Genomic DNA, 26,531 nt, shown 5'->3' on the forward strand with positions numbered 1-26,531 from the left:
TAGTTTTAAATCAATAGTACAGTGTGATGGACCCGATTAAGGGATCTCAATGCAAATATTATATAATTTGGGTTAAAATTAAATTATATAGAAGTTTGGTAATTTTCCTAAACATTTGTAAGACTAAAACATGGTCAATTTCCTTAAAATAAAATAATTAATTAAGATGGTCAATTTCTTTAAAATAAAATAATTAATTAGTATAAACATGCAAACTTATGGTCTTAATTATTGTCATCATAAAATTATATATTAAATTTAAAATCTATGCAATTTTATTAAACTTTATAGTTTATTAGATGTATAGAGACGTTAATTATTTAGGATACAAAAAATAATTCAAGTTAGATTCCATAATATATAATATTCCATAATTCTTTCGATTTGATTTAATGCATATATGTAATATATTTATATAAATATATAATCCTCTTAAAATTGCATGCCTAAGTAGTAAAAGTAATTTCGTCAGTAATGAAAAGAATTGTAGTAACATTGGATATAGTTATAGGATAATAATCACTCATTTGAATAATAAACGCGAAAGTAGTAATTGACCCCCATACCTTTGTCTAATCGTGAGATTAAGCCCCTTAAGTTTCAATTGGAGTGATTAGGCCCCTTAACTTATATACAAAGTATAAATTCATAAGGGATGAGAGAGATTGTAGAGAGAGAAACTCTATTAATCTAATTTAGGGATTTCTTAAGCAATGGCTAAAAGAAAGAACCCTAAACATAATAATCCCAAATCAATTAACAATAGTAATAGCAATCGTTCTAATAATAATAATAATTCACATAATAAAAAATCACAAAAAATAGTAGATACGAATTTAGCGAGTACGAGTGGATCATCTCCATCGCCGGTCCGACGCGTGAGTCTCAACTTTCCCCCTTTATCTCACTCGGAACTGGATGTTATAGTGGAGGAAGAGGAAGGTTCAGAAGATGAGGTACTGGAATATGAAGCTGAGGAGGATCCTGGGTCTGATAAAGAGATACCGGAGAGCGTGCTTATTTGTCATCAATCGATGTCGAGGAGGAGGTAAACTTACGTCCTCTCTTTGTCTTTTGTTACATCTTAGGGGCGAAACCTCCTGCGAGTGTAATTTCTGGGTTTGTGAAAAGGGTGTGGCAATCTTATGGGGTTGACCGTATTTCCTTTTTACCAAATGGGATTTTTCTGGTTCGTTTCAAGACGAAGGAAAAGCAGATGGAAGTTGTCAACACTGGACACTTAATGTTTGACAATAAACCTGTCATCGTAAAGGAGTGGAAACCAGAGACGGAATTGATTAAACATGATGTTCAATCGATTCCAATCTGGGTTAAACTTCATGGGCTTGACATCAAATTCTGGGGGACGGGTTGTCTGTCAAAAATTGGTGGACTTGTTGGCAAATTCTTAAGGTGTGATGAGGCGACATCTCGTAGGGCTTTCTTAGGGTTTGCGAGATTGTTGGTGGAAGTTCAAATTGGGCAGGATTTTCCAACTGAAATCGTGTTTTTGGATGAACTGGGCAAGTCTCAGAAGGTAAGGGTGGCTTATGATTGGCTACCTTTAACTTTGTGAGAAGTGTAAGGGTATGGGGCATTCTACGACCGGTGCGGGGAAGGAGGGGGTCGAAAACCAACTAAGATTTGGAGACCTAAACCTAAACCTCAACAAGCTGCAGCTGGTCCTAGGAAGCAGCAGACTCCAGTCTCAAAACCGGTTGCTCAGGCTAAATCTCCAAGGGATCAGTTGGTTACACCTGAACCTTCTGTCTCTGTAGGAGTACCTGTCATTGTGGGGAAGTCACCAGTGGTTGAGACACAGTCTTTACCTAGGAGATTTATCACTAAAATGCTAAGGCAAGATTCAGGAGAGCCAAGAATATTTACACCCAGAGGTTTATCATTCATGGATGATCTTACTGTTTCTATGCAGAAGGCTAGGAATGTGAGTACTGGTAAGAGGGTGATTCAGGTTGGGTATACTGATAATGGTTAATTTGGGTTTTTGGAATATTAGGGGTATGAATAGCCTAAATAAACAAAATGAAATAAGATGGTTTCTTCATCAACATAATTTAGGTTTATATGGTTTGCTTGAGACTAAAATCAAAGGTAGTCAGTGGATAAAGGTAAGGAATAACATTTGTGACAATTGGTCCATATGCACAAATAATGGGTATCATCCAGGTGGTAGGATTTGGCTGATTTGGCAACCTCTGATGTTTGATGTGGATATTCAGATGGTGACTGATCAGCTCATCCATGCTCAAGTTTTTGACAAGGGTAACAATAAGAAGTTTTGGGTTACTATGGTGTATGGTTTTAATAAAAGTCAGGAGAGAATCTCTTTATGGCACAATCTGAAGGTTTGTGAGGGGCTGGTTCATGGACCTTGGATAGTTTGTGGAGATTTTAACAGTGTGATTGCTGTGAATGAAAGAATTGGGGGGGGGGGGGGGGGGGCTGATGTCACTTGGAGTGAAATGGCTCCCATGAGAGACATGATGGCACAATGTCAGTTGCAAGAAATCAAGACCATTGGTTCATATTACACGTGGAATAATAAGCATGAGTCTGGTTCTAAGGTTTATAGTAGGCTGGACAGGGTCTTAACAAATGATGATTGGATCCTTAGTTTTCCTGATTCCTTTGCTAACTTCCTCCCTGAAGGTCTTTTTGACCATTGTCCATGCATTATCTCTATGGTTGACAGTGGTGAAAGGAAGAAGACCCCATTTAAATACTTTAATATGTGGTCTTTGGATGAGAATTTTCTGGAGGTGGTTAATGAGGGGTGGAGAATTCCTGTGCATGGCACTCCTATGTATCAGGTTATGCAAAAATTGAAGAGTGTAAAACGTGGGCTTAAGCAGTTGAATAGGGCCAATTTCAGTGATATTGATAATTTAACCCATGTTACTGAATTATCCCTGAAGCATTTCCAAGAAAAGTTGAGAGTGGATCCCCTTAATCCTGAGTTGTGTCAAGCTGAGAGAGAGTGTGCTGCTGAACTTAGTACACTTGTTAGGGCCAGGAATTTATACCTTGCTCAAAAATCTAAGGAGAAATGGATGGATGAAGGAGATGACAACACCTCTTTTTTCCATGCTAGCATAAAGAGAAGAAGGGCAAGGAATAAAATTTATCAGCTTAAGGATAAGCGTGGCATTCTTTGTACCCAACCTGAAGATATAAAAACTGCATTTGAAGAGTTTTATGTTGGTTTGTTGGGCACCTCCAAAACTGTCACTCAGATTCACAAAGGTATTGTTCAGGCTGGCAAATGGTTAACTGCAGTGCATCATGCTATTCTTAATGCTCCTTTGACAGATGAGGAGATAAAGCCTGCTATGTTTTCTATCACTGGAAATAAAGCACCAGGACCAGATGGCTATAGCAGCCAATTCTTCAAGGATAGCTGGAGCATTGTGGGTAAAGATGTTATCAAGGCAAGAAGAGTGCTTATGGTTCGGGAAAGTCTTGAAGGAGTGTAATAATACTATCTTGACCCCGATCCCAAAGATTGATAATCCTGAAAGTGTGCTTCAGATTTCGTCCCCATAGCTTGTTGCTCCACTTTGTACAAGTGCTTGGCTAAGGTGCTTTGCAACAGGTTGGCTGGCATTCTCCCTGACATCATCAATCCTGCACAGAGTGCCTTTATTCAGGGAAGAGACATTGTTGGCAATATCATGATATGTCAAGACCTCATCAAGCTCTACAAAAGGAAAACCTGTTCTCCTAGAATCATGCTAAAGATTGATCTTCATAAAGCATATGATTCTGTTGAGTGGGACTTTCTCAAAGGGATGCTAGAGAATTTGGGGTTTCCTGAGAGTATAATTAGCCTGATCATGGAATGTGTTAGTTCTACCTCTTATTCTCTTGCTGTAAATGGTGAGACTTTTGGGTATTTTCAAGGCAAAAGAGGGCTAAGACAAGGTGACCCTTTGTCCCCTCTCCTCTTTACAATTTGCCTGGAATACTTAAGTCGTTTGTTGGAGGGGATTCAGAGAGTTAAGGGGTTTAAATATCATCCTTTGTGTGCAAGCCTCACCCATCTGTGCTTTGCTGATGATCTGGTGGTTTTCTGTAGAGGAGACATGACTTCTCTTTCACTGGTGCTAAGAGCGTTTGAGACTTTCTCCAGAGCTTCAGGATTAAGGATGAATGAAGGGAAATCAAATCTGTATGGGAATGGTATTCCTGCAAGTTTTATGGATCAAATTGAGCAGCCAACAAGTATGCAAAGAGGTGCCATCCCTTTTAGGTATTTGGGAGTGAATATTATACCCAAATGCTTGGGGGTGTTGAATTGTCAGCAGCTTGTTGATAAAGTGACTGAGAGAATCAGAAATGTGGGGAACAAGAAGTTGTCTTATGCAGGGAGGCTCGTTCTTATCAAAGTTGTGCTTAGCACTTTGCATAATTACTGGGCTCGTATCTTTATCATCCCAAAAACTGTACTTAACAAGATTGATGCTTTGTGTAGAGCCTTTTTTTGGCATGGCAATGAGGCTAAGGAAAGCCCTGCACTGGTAGCCTGGAACAAATTGTGCAAACCTAGGAAGAATGGTGGTCTGGGGCTTAAACATCTCCACAGCTGGAACATTGCAGCTATTGGGAAGTATGTCTGGTGGATTGAAGCTAAGGCTGACCACCTCTGGGTACGTTGGGTTCATGCCATTTATATAAAGCAGCAGGTATGGCAAGATTACTCTCCTTCTTTATCTGCTAGCTGGGCTTGGCGCAAGATCTGTTGGGTGAAAGAACTGTTGAAACCTTTTATGTTTAATGATCAATGGAGGTCACAGCATTCTCAGTACAGTATTCAGTTAGGATACTCTTGGATAGTTGATCAGGGGGTCCCTGTTGAGTGGCATCCTTGGGTAAGTAATAGGGTGCTTGTGCCAAAGCATTCTTTCTTCATTTGGCTCACTGCTCAGAATAGGTTATTGACTCAGGACCGTCTGTGCAAGATGAAGATTATCCAGGAGTATAGGTGCTTCTTATGTGGAGTTGATGAGGAGAGCATTGAACACTTATTTTTTTGAGTGCTGTTATGCTAGGAAGTGTTTGGACCTGGTGAGGTCCTGGTTACAGTTGGATATACCAGTGCAATTGGTGCTAAGTTGGTGGGTAAAGAAGAAGCTGAAATCCCTGCTCATAAAACACATTATTGGAGCTGTGATTGCAAGCCTAATGTACCATCTTTGGCAAGCCAGAATCGTAGTCGTCTTGAACAATTTGTTCCCGGCACCGAGAGACTTGTCCATTGTGTTAGAAATGAAGTGTTAGCTAGAGTCAGAGGCAAAAGCATGTTGTTAAAAAGTCACTTAGCTAGAGTTTGGATTGAAAATTGTTTGAGTCGTGTAATATGATAGGGATATAACCTGTGTATGTGCATGTTGGCAAAATTGGCATTAATATATAACTTACCTTTTCCCAAAAAAAAAAAAAAAAACTTATATACAAAGTGAAAATCAACCCCTTACTCAAAATCTCATGAGAAATTGATATCTCATACCACAAATACAAATATTTAACTTACTACATAATCAAATTACAGAAAATAATACAAATAACAGAATTATAATATATTCTTGTAGAAAAAAAAATTATATTTGGGAAAAAATGCTAAAAATTTAGAAAAGAAAATGAAAATTTTAAAACTCCTGAAAAAACTCTATATATATTTTTTGCATGTTATTTATGTTTCATACCGTTAACTTTTTTTTATATATAAATTTTTGATAGAAAGATCGTTATTTTTTGCCAAAATAATTAAACCAAGAAATAAACACTTTTGTAGTCGAAATAAAGTCTATTATAAGGGATTTCTCAAGTTTTTGGCAAATTTATTTTTTTCCCCCATTTTTTTTTACAATTTTTGAGAATTGATAAAAACATTTAGAAGAAAAACTCAGGAAGACCTTTTTAAAGAATTAGATTTTTAAATTTTTTTATAAAAAATCCTATGTTGTGAATTAGTTTCAAAATATATATTTTTACATTATTTTTTTTTCTTAGTTATCAATTTTTAAATTAAAAATATATATATATATTCCAAAATTTAATTATATTTAAGGTTAAATATTTGTTTTGTAGTATGAGAAATTCAATTTCTCATGATATTTTGGAAAAGGGTTTGAATTACACCTTTTGTCAAATTAATAGGGCTTAATTACACTTTTTGTCAAACTAATGGGGCTTAATTACCCCAATTAAAATTTAAGAGGCTTAATCTCACAATTAGACAAAGTAATGGGGGTCAATTACTACTTTCGCGGAATAATAAAAGTAACAATATTATGAGCGAGATTAGTGAAAGTGGTAGAAACAACAATGAAAGTAGTGAAATAATCAATATTAATGCGGCAATAGTGAAAGTAACAATAATTACGACGAGAGTAGTGAAATTATCAATATTAATGCGGCATTAGTGACAGTAACAATAACTACGGCAGCAGTAGTGAAAGTAACAATGATTACGGGCAAGGGCAAGTAGTGAAATGTTATTACTACTGTTTCATTAATAAGAGTAAAATATTAATAGCGGGAGTAGTAAATTTGTCTCAAAATTTATTTTATCGTAATTTGTAGATATGTCATAGAAAAATATATTAATGATAAATTTATGGGTTATGCAACTTTAAGTAATTTTATTTAATAAAAAAAAATAATGGTAAATAGAAGTAGCCCAGGCGAAGCCGGGCACCAATACTAGTAATAGTATAATACTACAACTCCACAACATGTTTATAATCTTGGGTTCTCCTGCACAAGGCTATGTGTGTTCCATTTATAGAACATATTTTTCATTATAACCGTGTATTTGATTCATGAGTTACTATGACGACTATTCTAATTCCTGCTCATGTTTAATTGTTTGAACTAACCTACAAAATTTGTGTTTTATTAAATTATTTTAAGTTTGGTAGTGGTATACCCCAATCTTGATACGGTCTCATATTTTTATTTCGAGACGATCGTCATTACGATCTTCGATCAATTTAATGCAAGACAATTTAATGTCGTTATTATGCGAGACGATTTTGTCAACTCAATATGAGACGATTTGTTATCGAATTAATTCAAGTTGGTCTCTTATATCAATTTCATTTGAGTTGGTCTCGTATCTATATAACAAGAGACGAACTCATATCTATTTAACATTAAACGATCGTCATTTTAATTTAAGACGATCTTCTATCAATATAATATGAGACATTCTCCTATTTGATATAATCTTCGGTCATTTTAGTGTGAGACGGCCTCCTATCTATTTAATGTGGGGCGGTCTTCTGTCATCATAATTTACGATCTTCTATCTATTTAATTTAAGACGATCTCATATTTATTTAATTGAGACGAGCTTCTATCTATTTCATCTGAGACATCTCGTATCTATTTAACATGAGACGATCTCTTATCAATCATTATAATTTAAGACGATCTTTTATCAATCCATGTCAAGGAGTCTCGTGTCATTATAAGGGATACAATATCCCATCACATTAATGTAAAATAGTTTTTTCTATTAGTATAATAATGTGGGATCACTACAAGAGAAGACTTAGATAGCTACTAATTTAGATACTAGTAATTACATAGTAGCTAATTGTATAATTTGGCGACTATTTTAGAGATTATAGATTTTTGTAGTCTCTAATTTAGATACCAAATTCAACGTGTAGCTAACGTTGTCTCTAACTTAGCTACTACGGATAAGCTAGTAGCTAATTATAAGATTTTGCGACTGAATCGGAGACTAACGTCTATTTTAGTCTCTAATGCGGCTACCAAAGTATTAATGTAGCTAAATTTGTCGCAATTTTAGCTACCTGTAATAATGCAGTAGCTAATATTTTAATTTAGAGACTAATTTAGAGACTAGTAATTTTATTAGGGCACTAGTAATAAACATGCCCTTCTCCTACGTGTAGGGCTGAGCAAGAAAGAGTATTGATCTGAGTTAAAGATGACATTTCTTCCCTACGTTTTGGAAACGGTATCGGATACACAATTTTGCTCACCCCTACCTCCATGTGCCTCAATATAAGAAAGAGTATTGATCTGAGTTAAAGATGACATTTCTTCCTATTTATTAAAATGCATTAATAATGAATTTTGAGGTTATTAATATGAGAATTGAGGATTTGGATTCCATTGTTTTTGGAACAAATTTGAGAAAAACGGTTTATAAGATAATGCTTTTTTCTAACGTATGTCTTAAGGGCATACATTAATTGCGTAGATAAAGCAAGGACGATCAAAGGACTATATTAGTAAGGACCTGTTATTTTGTACTCCAACTGGTTGAACTGAATGCGTTCATTTAACTGAACCGACCTAAACTATACTGATCTAAACTTATTAACAGTAAAAAAGTGAAATGAGCTCACCTGAACTTAACTGGACGAGACTGAATCGACATGAGCTAAATTAAAACGAACTTATAAGAGATGAAACTAAATTTAAAAGAACATGGCCTAAATAGGAAATAAATGAGTTTATACTTGCATTTGAATTTTTACATGATACATTCCTTTGACTCTTTCTTTCTTTAGATTAATAATTATTAATGTGTGTCATTAGGGCACACGTTAGAAATATCGATGATGATAATAATAATAATAATAATAATAATAATAATAATAATAATAATAATAATAATAATAATAATAATAATAATAATAATAATAATAATAATAATAATAATAATAATCACAAATTCTCATTTAAGATGGGTGTTATTCGTTTTAAGCTTAAAACGGGTCAAATACATACCAAATTACCCTACCTGTTGTTTACGAGATGTCAAATTTTTTGTCGTTATTATAAGGATGTGGTAATATTTGACCCGTCTTAAGCTTAAGACAGGTCAAATACTACGTAATTATTTTATTAGTTACTGCAGCGGGCCTCTTTCATTCCCGCCCTTAATTATTTTAGTAGTTACTGAAGCGGGCCTCTTTCCCGCCCTTAATTATTTTACTTTGTTAATACTCAGTTAACCTAATTAACCTAGCTACGTAGCATTACCCTCCTTTCTCCCACCACTTCTCATAATATTTGTTTAAAGTTTTACCATGATAAGTTGAATGTTAATTAATTGTTGTTAAGTTTCTTTGGATGTTTATGTTATTAATTCTGTTAGTATATTAATAATAATTATATTCTTTATTTTGATGGTGTAGGAGAAACATAGGCATGTTTGATTTGTTTATTTATGAGAATGGAACCGTTCTAGGTTTGATGCACATAGTAAATAAGTCGTAAAAACCCAATTCATTAGTCAAACCCCCAATTCATGTTATTCCCAGAACTTCATTATACACAAAAAAACTACTCGCCTACCCTTCTGCAACTCATTCAATTTCAATATGGATCATGCTTCGTCAATAACAATAATGAATCACCCGATGATGTGCTTCTTCAGATCAATTACAATTTCAATATGAGTCAAAGTTTCTTCAGGTAAAAATATTAATCAAAGATTGTCCTTTCTTTGCTTTAGCATACACTGTCAATTGTTGATTTTGATTGCTTTGGAATATCATCTCTTGTTTAGCTGTTACAAATGTCTGTGATTAAACTAGTATGTATTACTAAGTAGTTTGGATTATTTGTTATGTCTCGTTCGATCAATAGAATCAACATTGGTTTATACTCACTCCGTCTTATTGATTTGTTTACCTTATTTCCTGACTTATGTCTCAGACTTGGTAAGTTTTTAATTGCAACTGATATTTATCATCATTGTACTAATTAATCTCTCAGTTTAGATGGCGCCTATTAATTCAAGATTTGTCAAGGGAAGATTTGTCAAGGGTTCAGGTTCGGGTTCGGGTTCGGGTTCTCGCGCTACTGTAAGTGATGATGATGAGACGCAACCACCATCAATGGAGGAAGAGATGGATGAAGAGAATGAACACACTGATACTGATGTTGAGGATTCTGATGAAGATTCTGAAGAAGACGCTCCAGGGCAGGGGCCTAGGGAACTCGAGCCTGACAAATTGTGGTATAGCTATTTTATGAAACAAATGCATTGAATTTTTATTCAACTAGACTGTATGTATTACTGTCATGTTTCAGTCTATTTTTGTGTGAGCCTATTTTGTAAAGATATTATGGTTTTATGGGTTTGTAATACTAGGTTTAAGAACAACTATGCTGTACGGGCTGTCACTAAAAGCATTCAGAAACACTTTGAGCATCCCTGCACATGCTGGACGAATGCGGACGATGATGAGAAAATTTTGTGGTGGAATATCTTTAAGGTACACGTAATAATTTGCTTACTTCTAATGATGTACAGTCTATTGTTTAGACAAATGTTTAGACACACTGGATGTTTCAGTTGTGAAGAGCCTGGTTATTGTTTATTGTTGTTGCTGGATATTTAACTTAGATGTTTCCGTTATTGTTGCTGACCGGATATCTCTATTGCCTTCACATGCTTTAACTCCTAATTTATTTTTTGACTCAGCGTGTTATAGTAGCAGTTGCATACACTCGACATGTTAGCATTAAACGTTGGAATGTAATAATGTATGTCTCATATTTGTTGAGCATGTTATAGTAACAATGGCATTATACTTTGGAATGTAATAAGATTTTTAGATTTGTTAGTATGGAATTTGTCCACCCACCATCTTTATTATTTTCTCATATGTCAAGCCTGTTTAGATGCATGTGTACAGCTATTTGGTACATTATAATGTTATTTGGTAGATTATGATGCTAATTGGCGAGTCTGTGTGTATCTGGCAATTTTATGTATAATTTTTTTGGTGCTCAGAAGATTGCAACTGTCATTAATTGTATATTGCAGACCCGTTTTACATGGGACCCAACACTTGAGGATGCCGTTCAAGTCGAGTTTGAGAAAACAACTGCAAGGCGCCTTAGGGACATGGTATACAAGGCAATGGCAAAAAAAATGCCCTAAATGGATGAGCAAAGAGGTTAGAAAGGGCATCAAGAAGATAAAACATACAACTGAATTCAAGAAAAAGTCCAAACAAGAATCAAAAAATAAAAAGGGACCTAACAAGGGTATTGCACATATCCAAGGCTCAGTTTTAGCTCGGGAGTTGGCACGTCGTCACGTAAGTACCTATATTATTGGATATGGTAGTTTATGTGGATTTGATAGTTTACAAATTTATACTTACACAACTTTTTAATATGTTATACAAAGTACGATAAACACAAAGAAATTCTTACACCGGCTGACTGGTTCCGCAAAACTCATATGAAAGAAGATGGAGATTGGGTGGATGATAAAGCGAAAAATGTTTGGGTAAGTTATTCTGACCAACATATTATCATTTTGCATTAAGTATGAGTTATAATATGAAAAATCAAAGTCTTCGTATGTGCTTTAACTTTGGCTTCATTGCAGGAGAAGTATGGGAAAAACGCTGGAACACGTGGTACCAATGAAGATAACAATGCATATCTAGAGGTTGCGGGTGGCATCAATAAAGATGGCACTGTGTATGGAATGGGTACCTTGTTTCAATTCTATTACCCACTTCCGGACGCGGGTAAAACGGGTAAGGAATTGCCTTCTTCCAGCATTGTCGTACAACTAGAATAACAACTCGAAACTACAAAACAAGAACTTAAGACTACACAAGATGAACTCAAGGCTACACAAGAAGAATTGAAGAAGTATAAGGAGAGTAGTGAAAAAGAAAAGCGAGAAATTCAAATGACGCTTTTAGATATGAAGAAGGATATGGCGCGTATGTCAGACTTTTCGTCTTATGGGCAATAATGTCTTGGCTTCTTATTTAGATATTTGATATGTTTTGAATAAACTGAGAAATGATTTTGCGCTATTAAACTCAGTGTTTGCTTTAGGATTTTTGAACCATGTGTTTGTTTTTGGATTTTCGAACGAGGTTATTGTTGTTGGATTTTTAGATGGTAATAGAATTTGTCTTTGGATTTTGAGATGGTAATAAAAATTGGTTTTGATCATTTTAGCTACTGTTCATTTTAATGCAATTCAGCTACTTAAACGGATCATTGGTATCTAAATGAGCTACCATGTTTAGCTACTAATTGTGTCATCTCAAATATTGATACAAATGCATATCCGTCTCAAATTGTGTCCATTTTGCTACTAAGTAATTTGACGCTAAAATAGCTACAACTAATTCCGTCTGTAAAATAGCTACACCTAGTTTCATCTCTAAAATAGCTACAATAACTTTTTGGTAGCTAATTTAGCTACACGTACTTTAATCTCAAAAATAGCTACAATAGGTTTTCAGTAGCTGATTTAGCTACGCATACGTTAGTCTCAAAACCGGTTTCAAAATAGCTACAGTAAGCTTTAGTCGCTAATTTAGCTACTCATACATTAGTCTCAAAAGTAGTCGCAAAATTAGATACAGTAAGGGCAGTCGCTACATTAGTCGCTGAATGTAGTAGCTAATTGGGTCGCTAAATTAGCGACACTGCTATTAGCGACTAACTAAGTTCTGTATCAAATTCTGTCGCAATTGGTAATTAGAGACGGAATTGGTATGATTAGCTACTGAATTTGCAGTAGCTATCCGGCTTCAGCCTTGTAGTGGATGACCTTCTATCAATTCACTATCTCTAAAATGTGGCTGAGTCTCCTATAAATTTAATGTGAGACTAATTTTTATGGAGTAGTCTTACTCATATTTTTTCATTCTTGAACGGGAAATCATATTTTCTAATTTCTTTTGACTTAATTATTTATCATTCGTCATATTTCCCAAAGGGATATTAATTATTGTCAATTTACCTAAGACACTAAATGTGTCGTATAACATCATATATTTGGCGAGATGACGATAAATTATTTGAGCACATACGATATAATAGCTAACTACTCCCTCCATACCACACCAATGGTAACATTGAGACTTTTTACACTTATCGAGACACGTTTTACAACGTGAATATCTTTCGTTACACATTAGTAAAAATTATAAAAATTTGATATTCTTATAGCATTCATGACGATAAATCAAACAAGATCTCACATGACTATATTTTGTCTTATAGATTAAGAATAATATCGAAGATTCCCTACGACCATGAATAGTGTCAAGATTCCCAATGTTACCATTAGTGTGGTATGGAGGGAGTATAAGTTAGCATCTAACTTTAGTTTGGCAAGTTAGTAGTGCACAATTGCACATATTAAGGCATATTCAACTCCAAATATGGAGGACTATAATAAATTGCTGCGAACTACTATCAAAAGTTGACATGGAATGTCATATATGATCAACACATGCTTAAAGAACTTTGATGTAACATTGAGTTCATTCGGGTTTTGATTATACCCATTTATTATAAACATAAAGCTTATAATTTGCTAAAACTCTTATGTGTAAAATATAAATATTACTCCGTATTACAACAGGAGACTACACTAAATTTGAGTATGATTGATATTTGAAGATCCAAACATTGGTATGTTCCACAATAATACTCGGGGTTGAAAAGACCTAATAAATTCAATTATACAAATTGATATTGCTTTTAGTGGCTTGAAAACCACATAACAAAATACGAGTAATTGTGCAATTACATTTCACAGTTCGATTATTATCATGTGAACAAGTTGATCTTCTAAATTGGGCGTATTGATTCAGCACACTAAGAGCCAATTACATTATTCACCACTCCCCAAAATATTTTTTGATTTTAAAGAAGCCCACAATTGTATCTCATTTGTATATGAAATGAGAAATCGTATTCTAAGGTGGTTATATAAATGATTGCAATCTATCTTGGATATAGTTTTTACCACCTTAGGGGGAGAAAGTAAGTGAAAAGTTGGTAAAACAAAAGTAGTTTTATCATATGAAATTACACCTACAGTGTAATATTTGAAAAATATCAATTCTAGAAATTCTAGTATATGATCATAAAAGTATATCCATATAAAACGGATAAACATTTGCGCGCAATATTCAATTGCCAATTGAATTAGGACTTTATAAGTCCATTTGACAGTCGACATATATATGGTTATTAACGAGCTCATAAACCTAAATTCCATCCAAATCATGGATATTGAAAATAAAACTGTACAGTTTGCATTATCGAGTCATCATGCATGTCCATATATAGAGACTAATTTAAGCATTTTCATATTGTTTTCATATTACATCATTGCATTACTTCATATGATATAGAATTAGAACTTAGTCACATATCATATGCATGGATATTATTGTTGATGATATGATCAATCAAAGAAAAGTGCAGTATTACAAAAGTGACAAGATTATTTGAAGTGAAGATGTGAAAATCGTTATGAATTACTATTTTCATATTAATCGAAGGTACCTATATAGTTGGTCAAATATGAAGATAACTTTTCCAAGATCGAGAAACTTTGCTTCATCATGAGTTGCATTTAAATTAATTCAAGTGATTTAACCATCAGGGGGAGTGTGCACCCGCTGTACTCTTTTTCCTTATCCATGGTTTTGTCCCACTGGGTTTTCCATGGAAAGGTTTTAACGAAGCAGCTGATTATGAGGCATGTTCTTCAGTAATGTTAGTCCAAGGGGAAGTGTTATGAAATGTCTTATGTAGATGTACATTGGACTTTGCGGTCCATTATAATACTTATGTAATTAGGTTTTTCGCTCATGAGATGTAATATATATACTCCCCTATTGAGATGAATAATACTATGACGATTAAATCATCCCTTCTATTATCTCTCTACATTTTCTCTTTTATCTTATTCTATAACAAGCGGTGGTTAGCGGCCAGTAGTCAAAGATGATAAACCATTAAGTGAAACCTCAAAAAGGTTGGTAGTGAGGCTTGAACCTAAAACCTCTTGGTTGAGATGTGCTTGCTATTACCACTGTGCCACAAGTATCTTGTTGCTATTTTTGTATCTCTTTTGATATATGTATGTATGTTAAGACCTGAGTTAAAACAACATGTACCTATAATAATTATTAAATGTACTTCTAACTTATATACAATGTACATTCAGTATAAAATCAATGTAATGCTTAGTTAGTTAAATATATTTGATAAAAATTGAACAAAATATCGTATGTACTTATGATAATTTGTACTTATTATTTACATAATTATTATAAAAGTTACATTTGTTATAGGTCATATTATTTTAATGAAAAATGTACGTACAATATATTTATGCCGAAGGTACATTTTATTTTCATTAGTGGTACATAATATATTCCTATATGACATGTCATGTATATTTCAATTATTTATTAAATTCATATCATTAATTCATTAGGTTCATCATATATATATGTAAGGGGTACATTGACCGTATAATATAGGTACATCTATAATAAAGGTACATTTTGTAATAATTATAGGTACATATCATGTTTACTACAATTATTTATTAACTTTATTTCGCTTATTTATCGGGGACACATTATTTATATTGGAGATACATTAAATATTAAGTATAGATGCAAAGAATAATTATCACAAGTACATAAAATATGTTGTTCAATATTTGTCAAGTACCCTTAACTAACTCAGCATGTACATTGATTTTATACTAAAGGTACATTTAATATAAGCTAGAAGTACATTTAATAGTATAAAATCAATGTAATGCCCAGTTAGTTAAATGTACATGATCAAAATTGATCAAAATATTTTATGTACTTATGATAATTATTATTTGAACTTATAATTTGTATAATTATTATAAATTAACGAAAAATGTATATACGTACAATATATTTATGTCAAAGGTACATTTTATTACCATTGAAGGTACATAATATTTTTTTTTCTGTATGACATGTTATGTATATTTCAAATACTTTTCAAATACATGTCATTAATTCGTTATGTGCATCTTATAATAACTATGGGTACATCTTATAATAACTATGGGTACATATCAAAGTATTTACGTTTATTTAAATTATTTATCAATTACGTTTCAACAAATCATCAAGTACCTTTAATTTGTTTAGGAGGTACATTAAATATATCTACAATAGGTACATTTATTAACGATTATAGATTCATATCATGTTTATTTTAATTAATTATCTTGCACGGATGAATAAATCATTTACATTTTATGTATATGAGAGGTACATTAAATTTATAATATAGGTCCATATAATACTTATTAAAGGTACATATCATGTTTATTTTAATTAGTTATCAATTATGACTCGATTTTTTATTATGTAAATTTTATTTATATAAGAGGTACATTAAATATATATTATAGGTACATATAATAAATATTAAAGTTACATACCATGTGTTTTAGCAGGATTTTCCTGGATGAATCCGGCCTGATTAGAGAGTAATTTGGGTATCTAGTTCTATATGTTTGGAAAAGATTAATGAGTAAATAATAAGAAAAGACTAAGTATAAAGAATGTTGCTTATATTATATGGATAAGTTGAGTACAAATTAGCGTATACGATCGAATATTTGGGAAGTAATGAGAGATAAAATGTAGAATAACTAAGGAGTAATTGATGAATAATTATCTATTTACAAATGCTATTTATAGTTCTACCAATATGAACGTTGCATTGATCTCAACGTTCCTCCCTTTTGTCGGAGCTGTTACCTAATTAATAGGGCATGCTCCCTATTAATCCGCTTGACTTATTCTACTCTTAACCAATCTTCAGCTTTTTCTCCTTTACCCGTCGTGATTCATGGATGATATAGTCTTATAGTTGGACTTGGTCTTCCTTGAGAATAGGACACGATTATTCATTCTCAACAACTGCTTTTCTTGTTTATCTTCTTAATCCAGCCTGTTTTAATGCCCTGCCAGGCTATTCTGCATTTACCATCAGGCTTCTCTTCCAGGATTTAGTAGCCTGCTTGCTATAATATTCTTCAACAGCTAAATAATAGTTAGATTTGTCCGGTCTCTGGTTGCCTCAATCAGCCTAGTAAGGTCAGGCCAGGTTAGAGTCAGACCAGGCTTAACTGGTCCTAACAATTGCCCCTTGACATTTTACCCATGCTAGATCAGGCCAGGGGTGAGATGTCAATTTTACCGGGTTAAACAATAAAAAGAATTATACTTGCTCAATGACTCTTCGACTCATAGTTACCGTTAAATAACGGCTAATTTGTGTGACGTCATGATGACAGTTTTGCAATTTCTAGGGTTTTTGCACCGTTAAACCCCTTCTATAAATATGGTACTTGTGACGAGTTTGTTTTCCACCAATTTTCTTCCACTTTCTTTGCTAAATTTTCTCCAAAATTCTCCCCTATTTCCCAGGAGTTCTATTCTGCTAACTTATAAAATAAAATTCATCACAATACACTAAATAATAAAGGATATGGGAGCCAAAAAACGTCCTGCACCCCAGAAAGCTGCTGCTGAACCTGAACCTAAAGACGTCCAGGAGGAGGAGGTTGTTGAAGTTGATCCTCCTGCTCGTGCTATAGCTTTTAAATATCAGGATTCTATTTTTTCTGCTCTTCAATCTCTGGATCCTTACTTTCCTGAAGAGAACTTATTGAAAACAAACTATGATAAGGTTTTAAGGGAGAAAAATATTATTCCTGATTCGACTGAGGTATGGATTCCTGAATCTTGCCCAGTCAGAGCTAACTGGGTGTCACCTGGTTGGTTCTGTATTTTTGAATGGGCGTTCAAAGCAGGCTGTAAGTTACGTTTTACTTCTTTAATGATTGATACCATTCGTGCTATGGAAGTATCACCTTTTCAGATTATGCCAATGGTTTGGAAACTCATTCATTCTATTGAAAATTTATGTGCTAAACACAATCTTGTAATTACTATTAATGATATCAAGGCAATATATCATATGAAGAATCCTGTTAATGGTCGTTTTAATTTGAGAATCAAGTCGAAAATGTCTCCATTAATTACTAACCTGGACTCTGGAGATGATAAAAGTTGGGCAAAGACTTTCCTGTTCATCCGGACTGAGAGTCTGGGATCAGGCTTTGATTATCTGAGATATCCTCCCTTGGAGAGTGGTAGGTTTCCTGTACTCTTATTTTACTATATATATTACACCAAATTAGGATGTTTGGAGTTTTACCTGTATATTTTTGGTGATTTTTGCAGCTCCTGATTGGAACTCTGATCCTCTTGACGAGGAAGCTATTTCTAGGATAGAGGCTTTCCTTGCTATTCCTGAGTAAGAGAGGGCCTGGCCTGCTAGTCTGGGCAGGGAATTATTGCCCCGGTATATGAAGACCAAGCTGAATGTGGTCAAAGTACCCAAAGGCAAGCCTGGCCCCACTGTTCTTTCCTGTACGTCTTCTATATGTTTTTATGTTAATTGTTGTCTTCTTATTGCTTCTCATCTGATATTTATGTATATTCTCTGTATATTCAGTATTCAGGTCTTCTACTAGGTTGGCCACTTTTTTCGCAAAAGATTTGAAAGTCAAGTCGCTAGGATTGTCTTTGAAGTCCAAGAGCCAGGAGGCTAGTGGGAGTGATAAGACACTTGATATTTTGGTTTCTGATGTCCAGCCTCCTCAGGATCCACCCAGGCTAGTATCACCGGAGGTTGTTCAAGCTTCCAAGAGAAGGAAGGAAGATGTCATCCCTGAAGAGGAGGAGAGAGAGAAAGAGCCTATTCAAGCTCAACCGATCAGGAGTATCAGGCAGGTGTCTGCTAGGATTGATGATATGGATGCTGCCCGGGCACGGATAAATGATTTTTCTGCTAGGATGGGCAGCCAGCTTTTATCTGCTAATACTCTTGAGTCTTCTACTAAAGTGGTTTCTATCTTGTCTTCTCTTGTGACAAAGGCTGATGAGCTTGCTTCTCAAGCCAAGGAGGTTAGTTGTAAGGGGATTTTTGTTTGTCATATGTTCTTTTGTGTTGCTTTACATTTGGCTGATTGACTTTCTTTTGTTTCTTGTAGGGATTGGATGCCGGGTTGGCTACCGCTTGTCAGCTCGGGGATGCCCAGGCTAGGGTTTCTAGCTTGGAAGAGAAAGTGGATAAAGTTAACTGTGAGTCGCTCACATCCGGGGAAATGAGGTAGTACTTCAATCTCACCCGGACAGGTAGAGAGGCATCCAGGGCTGCCATAGTTTGTGAGGTGGTTGCAAAAATGCTTTGAGAAGGTCTGTCAGGGCAAGAGTTGGAGGTCAGTAAGGGAAGAGAGCGAGCACCTTTGTCGAGGAAGAGTTGGGGTCGCCGAGAAGCGAGCAATGCAAGATCACCGAGAAAAATGAAGAGCTTGGTCTTTGAAAGGGAACTAGTGGAGGCGCGGCTTGCGATGCCGCTCGATTTCTTTGGGAAAGGCCGGGTTCATGCTATGAGGGATCCGGAATCTGACCGGGCTAATTGGGACCCGGACCGGGATGAGGCAGCTCTGGAAGCCCAGTATCCTGATTTGGCGAGTATGGGTCAAGAAGACGAGGCATATTCTCCTCCTTCCAAGGAGAAATCTGGTGATCAGGAAATGGTGGATGGTTGTGAGTCGGTTAATGGCTCGAAGCCTACTTAGACTGAAGTTTCTTTTTTTAATTTTTTGTTCTGGCTCATCCAGGGGGGGTGTTCCTGGAATGAATATTTAGGTATTTTTTGGCCCATCCAGGGGGGATGTCCCTGGAATGGATAATTATTAGGTATGTGGCAAGGCCAGCTATTTTGGGTAAATAAATATTTGGTCTTTGTTTCTTTTGGTGTTCTGATAAGGTATATTTGTAGTGTTGGATGTGTACTGGATCTTGCCAATTATTTGACTGGTCGCCGTTTGTTATCTTGGATCTGCCAGCTTTATTGTATCGATCTGGCCAGTTTATTGTGTCATGGGTGGGGTTATTGCCTGTCTGGAGGGCTTATGTCCCTTGCCTGTCTGGAGGGCTTATGATCCATTTATGTTATGCAAGCCAGGAAAGGATTTTCTTGGATGTGTACTGGATCTTGCCAATTATTTGACTGGGTCAAGCCAGTTTGTTGTACTAGATCTGGCCAGTTTATTATACTGGATCTGGCCAGTTTATTGTGTCATGGGTGGGGTTATTGCCTGTCTGGAGGGCTTATGTCCCTTGCCTGTCTGGAGGGCTTATGACCCATTTATGTTATGCAAGCCAGGAAAGGATTTTCCTGGTTTGTATATTAAATTGAGCTCAACATTTTAAGGCCTGATTTTGCAACTGAAAGTTGGATATCAGTTGTATATTAGTGGGGTGGCCCCCAATCTTCAGTATTTGTTTTAAGTAAAGTGTAGTATGCAAAACGAATATTGAAGATTCTATTAGGTAGAAGGAAACATGAAAATACTGACAAGTACTTGGGCATATAATGGAAGAAATTATATAAAGCATTTATTCATATAATGGCAAGTATCATACACTTAGTTTCATATCAGGTTAGGCAAGAAATGTGAGGATAAAAATTATACCTGGACCGGGAGATATATTTTATATATGAAATAGTTTTAAGTGTGCAATATTCCAAGCTCGTGGGATCATTTCGCCGTCCAGGGTTTGTAATCTATAAGCTCCCTGGCCGACTATTGAGTCAATCAGGTAGGGACCTTCCCAGGTTGGGGCCAATTTGCCAGCATTCTTTTCTTTTGTGTTTTGGAAGACTTTCCGAGGACAAGGTCTCCTACCCCGAATACCCTGGCTTTGTGATCTTGTTATAGCTTTTTGCAACTCTTTGCTTTGATATGTTTGCCAATCTAATGTTTGGCGCATCTCTTAGCTCTTCCGTTAAGTCCAGGTTATCCTCCATTAGAGGTATATTGCTTGTTATTGTGTTCAGCCGCATCCGGTGATGGAATGTCAACCTCGTAGGGATCACCGCTTCACATCCATAGACCAAGGAGTAGGGGGTTTGACCTGTGGATGTTTTAGGCGTGGTTCTGTCAGCCCAGAGGACCAGGGGGAGCTCTTCAGCCCATCTGCCTTTCCTTCTTTCTAGCTTCTTCTTTATGCAGCCGATTACTACTTTGTTCTTGGATTCTCGCCGACCGTTAGCTTTTGGATATCCTGGTGTGGAGGTTACCAGGTTGATGTTCCATTGAGCACGTAAGGCTCATTCTTTTTTTTCCCACGAATTGCGTGCCATTGTCGCATACTATTTCAGAGGGGATGCCATATCTACATATGATGTTGTGTTTGATGAATGCTATGACATCCTTTTCCTTGACTTGCCTGTATGACTCAGCTTCTATCCACTTGGAGAAGTAATCACTCATTGCTAGCATGAAAACTTTTTGTCCGGGTGCTTGAGGTAATTTCTCTACTATATCCATGCCCCACTTCATAAATGGCCAGGGTGCGGATATGGAATGTAGTTCCTCAGATGGCTGATGGATATATAGTCCATGAATCTGGCAAGCTTTGCATTTAGAACTAAATTCCAGGCAATCGGCCCTCAAGGTGGGCCAATAATAACCTGTTCTGAGTACCTTGCTTGCCAGGCTTCTCCCGCCTTTATGATTTCCACAGTATCCTTCATGGATTTCTGATAATATCTGTTCAGCTTCTTGTGGTTCCAGGCATCTGAGGTACGGCCCAGCCTGCGATTTCTTAAAAAGCACGTTGTTAATAATAGTATATGAAGCAGCTTTTATTTTTAGTGCTCTGGCATCTTGCTTATTTAGGGGAAGGATTCTCTGTTGTAGCCAGTCGTAGTAGGGTTTTGTCCAAGAATTGGCAACATAAATTGAAAAACTTTCGTCTTGTTTATTTATTGCAGGATCTAATAAATGTACGATGGGTATTTTGTCGAAGTCAAGGGGACTGAAGTTGGATCCTAGGCCGGCTAAGGCATCGGCCTGGGTATTCAAGTCCCTGGGAATTTGGCCAATATTAAAATTGCGGAATTTTGATTTTAAAATTTGAACAATTTCCAAATAAAGCATCATTTTTGAGTCTTTTGCAGTATATATTCCGTTTACTTGGTTGGAAATAAGAAGGGAATTAGTACGTACCTTTAGGTTTTGCACACCAAGGTCAATACATACCTTTAATCCAGCTATTAGGGCTTCATATTCTGCCTCATTATTGGTAGCCTCAAATGCACAGCTTATAGCTTGTACTATCTTATCCCCCTGTGGCGATTTTAGTACTACCCCCAGGCCTGTGCCTCTCATGTTGGCTGCTCCATCGACAAATATGGTCCATTCTAGGTCTGTTTGGTCGCTAGTCAGTTTATTTACTTCTTTTATTAGGTCGGGTTCTAGGGTTGGACTAAAATCAGCCACAAAGTCTGCTAGTGCTTGTGACTTAATTGCTGTCCTTGGTTCAAATATTATGTTGTATGTGCTTAGCTGGACTGACCATTTGCACATTCGTCCGGACAATTCTGGCTTCCTAAGTACAGACTTGATAGGAAGATTGGTTCTGACTATTATAGGGTGGCTTTCAAAATATGGTCTTAATTTTGTGCAACTCATAATTAAAGCTAAAACATATTTTTCAAGCGTGCCATACCGATTTACGCATCCAATAGACTTTTACTTACATAATAGACGGGGTTTTGTTGTCTGCCTTCTTTGACCAAGACTGCATCGACAAAGAAGTTTACGTGATCGACAATTATCTTTGTCGGGGTTAATCTTTTTGGTTTTGCCAGAAGGGAGGAGAGGATAGATATATTTTCAGGTCCTCAAAGGCAGCCTTATGATCAGGGGTCCATTGAAAGTCTTTGTTCTTCCTTAGCAGACTATAGAATGATTTGCACCTCTCCGACGATCTTGAAATGAATCTGTTCAAGGCCGCTATTCTTCCAGTCAGCTTTTGTAAGTCTTTGACCGTCTTTGGTGGTTCTAGCTCCAGGATAGCTTTGATCTGTTCAGGGCTGGCTTCTATTCCTCTTTTTGTCACCATATAGCCCAAGAATTTGCCGGCTGAGACTCCAAAATGGCATTTTTGTGGATTGAGCTTCATATTGAATTTCTCCAGTATTTGGAAGGCTACCTCCAGGTCTTTGACGTGATCTTTTGTCTTTTTTGACTTGACTACCATGTCATCTATGTATACTTCCATGGTATCTCCTATTTGGTCTTTGAACATCATGTTGACTAGCCTTTGATAGGTTGCACCTGCATTCTTTAATCCAAAGGGCATAGCAGTATAACAGTATATACCTCTTTCAGTGATGAAAGCTGTACTTTCCTAGTCTGCAGGGTGCATCTTTATTTGATTGAATCCGCTGGAGGCATCCATGAATGTTAACATCTCGTGGCCTGTAGTGGCATCCACCATTGCATCGATGTGTGGCAGGGGAAATGGATCCTTTGGGCAGGCCTTGTTGTTTAGGAGATATGCCACCTGTTTCCTGAGTTGGATTCATTCTTCTGTGGTGTGCCCGATGTCCTGATGGAAATCACACCATCTCGTTGGATCTTTCCTGGGGTTGTCGGATTTCTAGGGCCATCTGACCGTATCACCCAAGATTTCCAGGCTTTTGATTAATCCTGCAGTATTAATAGAGAAGTTATATTCAGGAATAGTTGGAAGGCTAGAAAGGTTACCTTTGTGTTCTTGTGCCATGTTGACTTCAGATCGTTCAGGCCTGGAATAGGGTGCTGATCTGGGGTTGCCTCCTTTCTAGTAGGAGCTTTTCCTGTTAGTGTGACCATAGCCTTGTTTTCCTCCGGATGAGTTTGTCCTGAAATTGAGATCTTCCTCCAATCTGACATGTTCTAAGGCGATGGATTGAACAGTGGCAAAGGTTGGGCAGGCTTTCTTGGTTAAGTCTGCATAGATGTCACTGTCAAGCAGGACTCCTTGCCTGAAGGCTTCTACTGCTATTTCTTCGTCACACCTGGGAATGGCCACCTTCTCTTTGACAAATCTGGCCAGGAATTCTTTGAAATATTCTTCAGGGAGTTGTTTTACCCTGAACAGGTTACTGGGTCTCTTGGCCATATCTCTGCTGCTTGCGAATTGTTGATTGAAGGCATTGATCAGCTCTGCAAAATTCTTGATACCTCCATTTGGGAGATTAATGAACCATTGTAATGCTGCTCCGGTCAGGGTTGTACCAAAGCCTTTACACATGCAGACCTGCCTGAGTTCACTGGGTATTGAGGCAGCCAACATCTTCTCTTTGAATATGGCAACGTGATTTTGTGAATCAGAGGTCCCATCATAAGTACTCATAGATGGAACGGTAAATTTCTTGGGGAGATCAATCTTTGCAATTTCATCTGCAAATGGTGAATCTGCAAAGCTGTCAACTTCTACCTCAGCCACAGGGTCTGGTACTCCAGGTATATTTTCTATTTTGTTGTGGAGTTTTTGAATTTCCTGAAGCATAGCCATCATTATTGCTGCTTCAATCTTGTTTGTTTCATCATTGGAAATGATTGGGGTACCGGATAATGTATCCTTCTCCGGGGTTCCAAAATTGGAAAAGTCAATGTTTTTGATAATGGATGAGAATAGGGTTCCTGGCTCGAATCCGGTCTTGGAGCCTGAAGCATGATTTTCCAATTTTTTCCTCAGGCTAGACTCAGATTCCTTCAGCCTATTGATTTACTTCGCTCATTGCCTTCTCTTGAATTGCCTCCAATTCTTTGATTTTAGCCAGGGCAGCCGCTAATTGTTGTTCTGGAGTGAGTTCCACCATTTTTGTATGTGAATATTAAATGGAGAATGGTAAAAGGAATTTTTTGATTAAAGAACTAGATGGCCCACGGTGGGCGCCAATTGTTTTAGCAGGATTTTCCTGGATGAATCCGGCCTGATTAGAGAGTAATTTGGGTATCTAGTTCTATATGTTTGGAAACGATTAATGAGTAAATAATAAGAAAAGACTAAGTATAAAGAATGTTGCTTATATTATATGGATAAGTTGAGTACAAATTAGCGTATACGATCGAATATTTGGGAAGTAATGAGAGATAAAATGTAGAATAACTAAGGAGTAATTGATGAATAATTATCTATTTACAAATGCTATTTATAGTTCTACCAATATGAACGTTGCATTGATCTCAACGTTCCTCCCTTTTGTCGGAGCTGTTACCTAATTAATAGGGCATGCTCCCTATTAATTCGCTTGACTTATTCTACTCTTAACCAATCTTCAGCTTTTTCTCCTTTACCCGTCGTGATTCATGGATGATATAGTCTTATAGTTGGACTTGGTCTTCCTTGAGAATAGGACACGATTATTCATTCTCAACAACTGCTTTTCTTGTTTATCTTCTTAATCCAGCCTGTTTTAATGCCCTGCCAGGCTATTCTGCATTTACCATCAGGCTTCTCTTCCAGGATTTAGTAGCCTGCTTGCTATAATATTCTTCAACAGCTAAATAGTAGTTAGATTTGTCTGGTCTCTGGTTGCCTCAATCAGCCTAGTTAGGTCAGGCCAGGTTAGAGTCAGACCAGGCTAAACTGGGCCTAACACCATGTATATCTTAATTAGTTACAAGCCATGTTTCAATAATTCAAGTACATTTTAATAATATAGAATAGACATAAAATATATAATAAATGTACATTATAATAATTATAGCTACATATCATATTTACTACAATTTTTTATTAACTTTATTTCACTTACTCACTGGGGACACATTATATATGTTGGAGGTACATTAAATATAAAGTATAGATACAATGAATAATTAACATAAGTACATAAAATATGTTGTTCAATTTTTATCAAGTACACTTAACTAACTTATCATGTACATTGATTTTATACTGAATGTACATTAAATATAAACTGGTAGTACTCTTTGCTGATGACCTCCTTATGTTTTGTAAGGGGGATGTGCATTCTATTATGCTACTTCTAAGGGCATTATCTACTTTTTCTGAAACCTCTGGATTGAGAGTTAATGCTTCAAAATCTGAAGTTGTCTTCAATGGTGTAGCTGCATCCCTAAAGGAGGATATTATTCAAGTCTCAGGCTTCCAGGAAGGATCTTTGCCTTTCAAATACCTGGGTATCCCAGTGCAGGCAGTGAGGTTAAAAAGAAGTGATTGCCAGGTGCTGATTGATAAAATTGTTTGCAGAATCAGGGGGATTGGAGCTAGAAAGTTAAGCTATGCAGGAAGACTTATTCTTATCAACTCAGTTCTTAGCACTTTGCATAATTACTGGGCCTCAATTTTCCTGATTCCTAAAGGTGTTATAAGTAGGATTGAAATAATTTGCAGGAATTTCCTATGGGCTGGTGATGCTGAGTACCATAGAGCTCCACTTGTTGCATGGAATAAAGTATGCTGCAGCAAGAAGGAAGGTGAATTAGGTGTGAAAGATGCTAGGGTGTTGAATATTGCAACTGTGGGTAAACTTGTCAACTGGATCTATACTAAAGCTAATCGTCTTTGGGTTCTCTGGATTGACCATGTATATATAAAAGGGACAGATTGGAATAGTTATCAACCTCCTCCAGATTCAAACTGGAACTGGAGGAATATTTGCAAGGTTAGGACTATACTAGCAACTGGTTTTCAGGGCAATCAGTGGCTAGCAAGTCCCAATGGTTACACTGTTACTTCTGGATATCAGTGGATGCAGGGTGCCCACCCCCCTGTCCACTGGTATAAGGA

The 26,531-nt window shown here is 36.2% G+C and overlaps 1 long non-coding RNA gene across 1 annotated transcript; it reads left to right on the top strand.

The window, feature by feature from the left end:
- The first annotated feature begins 10,146 nt into the window (after window positions 1–10,146).
- Window positions 10,147–11,306, top strand: LOC141594335 (uncharacterized). The gene is made up of 3 exons (XR_012522130.1): window positions 10,147–10,286; window positions 10,841–11,117; window positions 11,210–11,306. It is a non-coding gene; the product is annotated as an uncharacterized LOC141594335 (long non-coding RNA).
- The last annotated feature ends 15,225 nt before the right edge of the window (window positions 11,307–26,531 follow it).

This window comes from Silene latifolia, chromosome 8 (genome assembly GCF_048544455.1).
Source record: "Silene latifolia isolate original U9 population chromosome 8, ASM4854445v1, whole genome shotgun sequence".
In the NCBI taxonomy this organism is placed as follows: Eukaryota; Viridiplantae; Streptophyta; class Magnoliopsida; order Caryophyllales; family Caryophyllaceae; genus Silene; species Silene latifolia.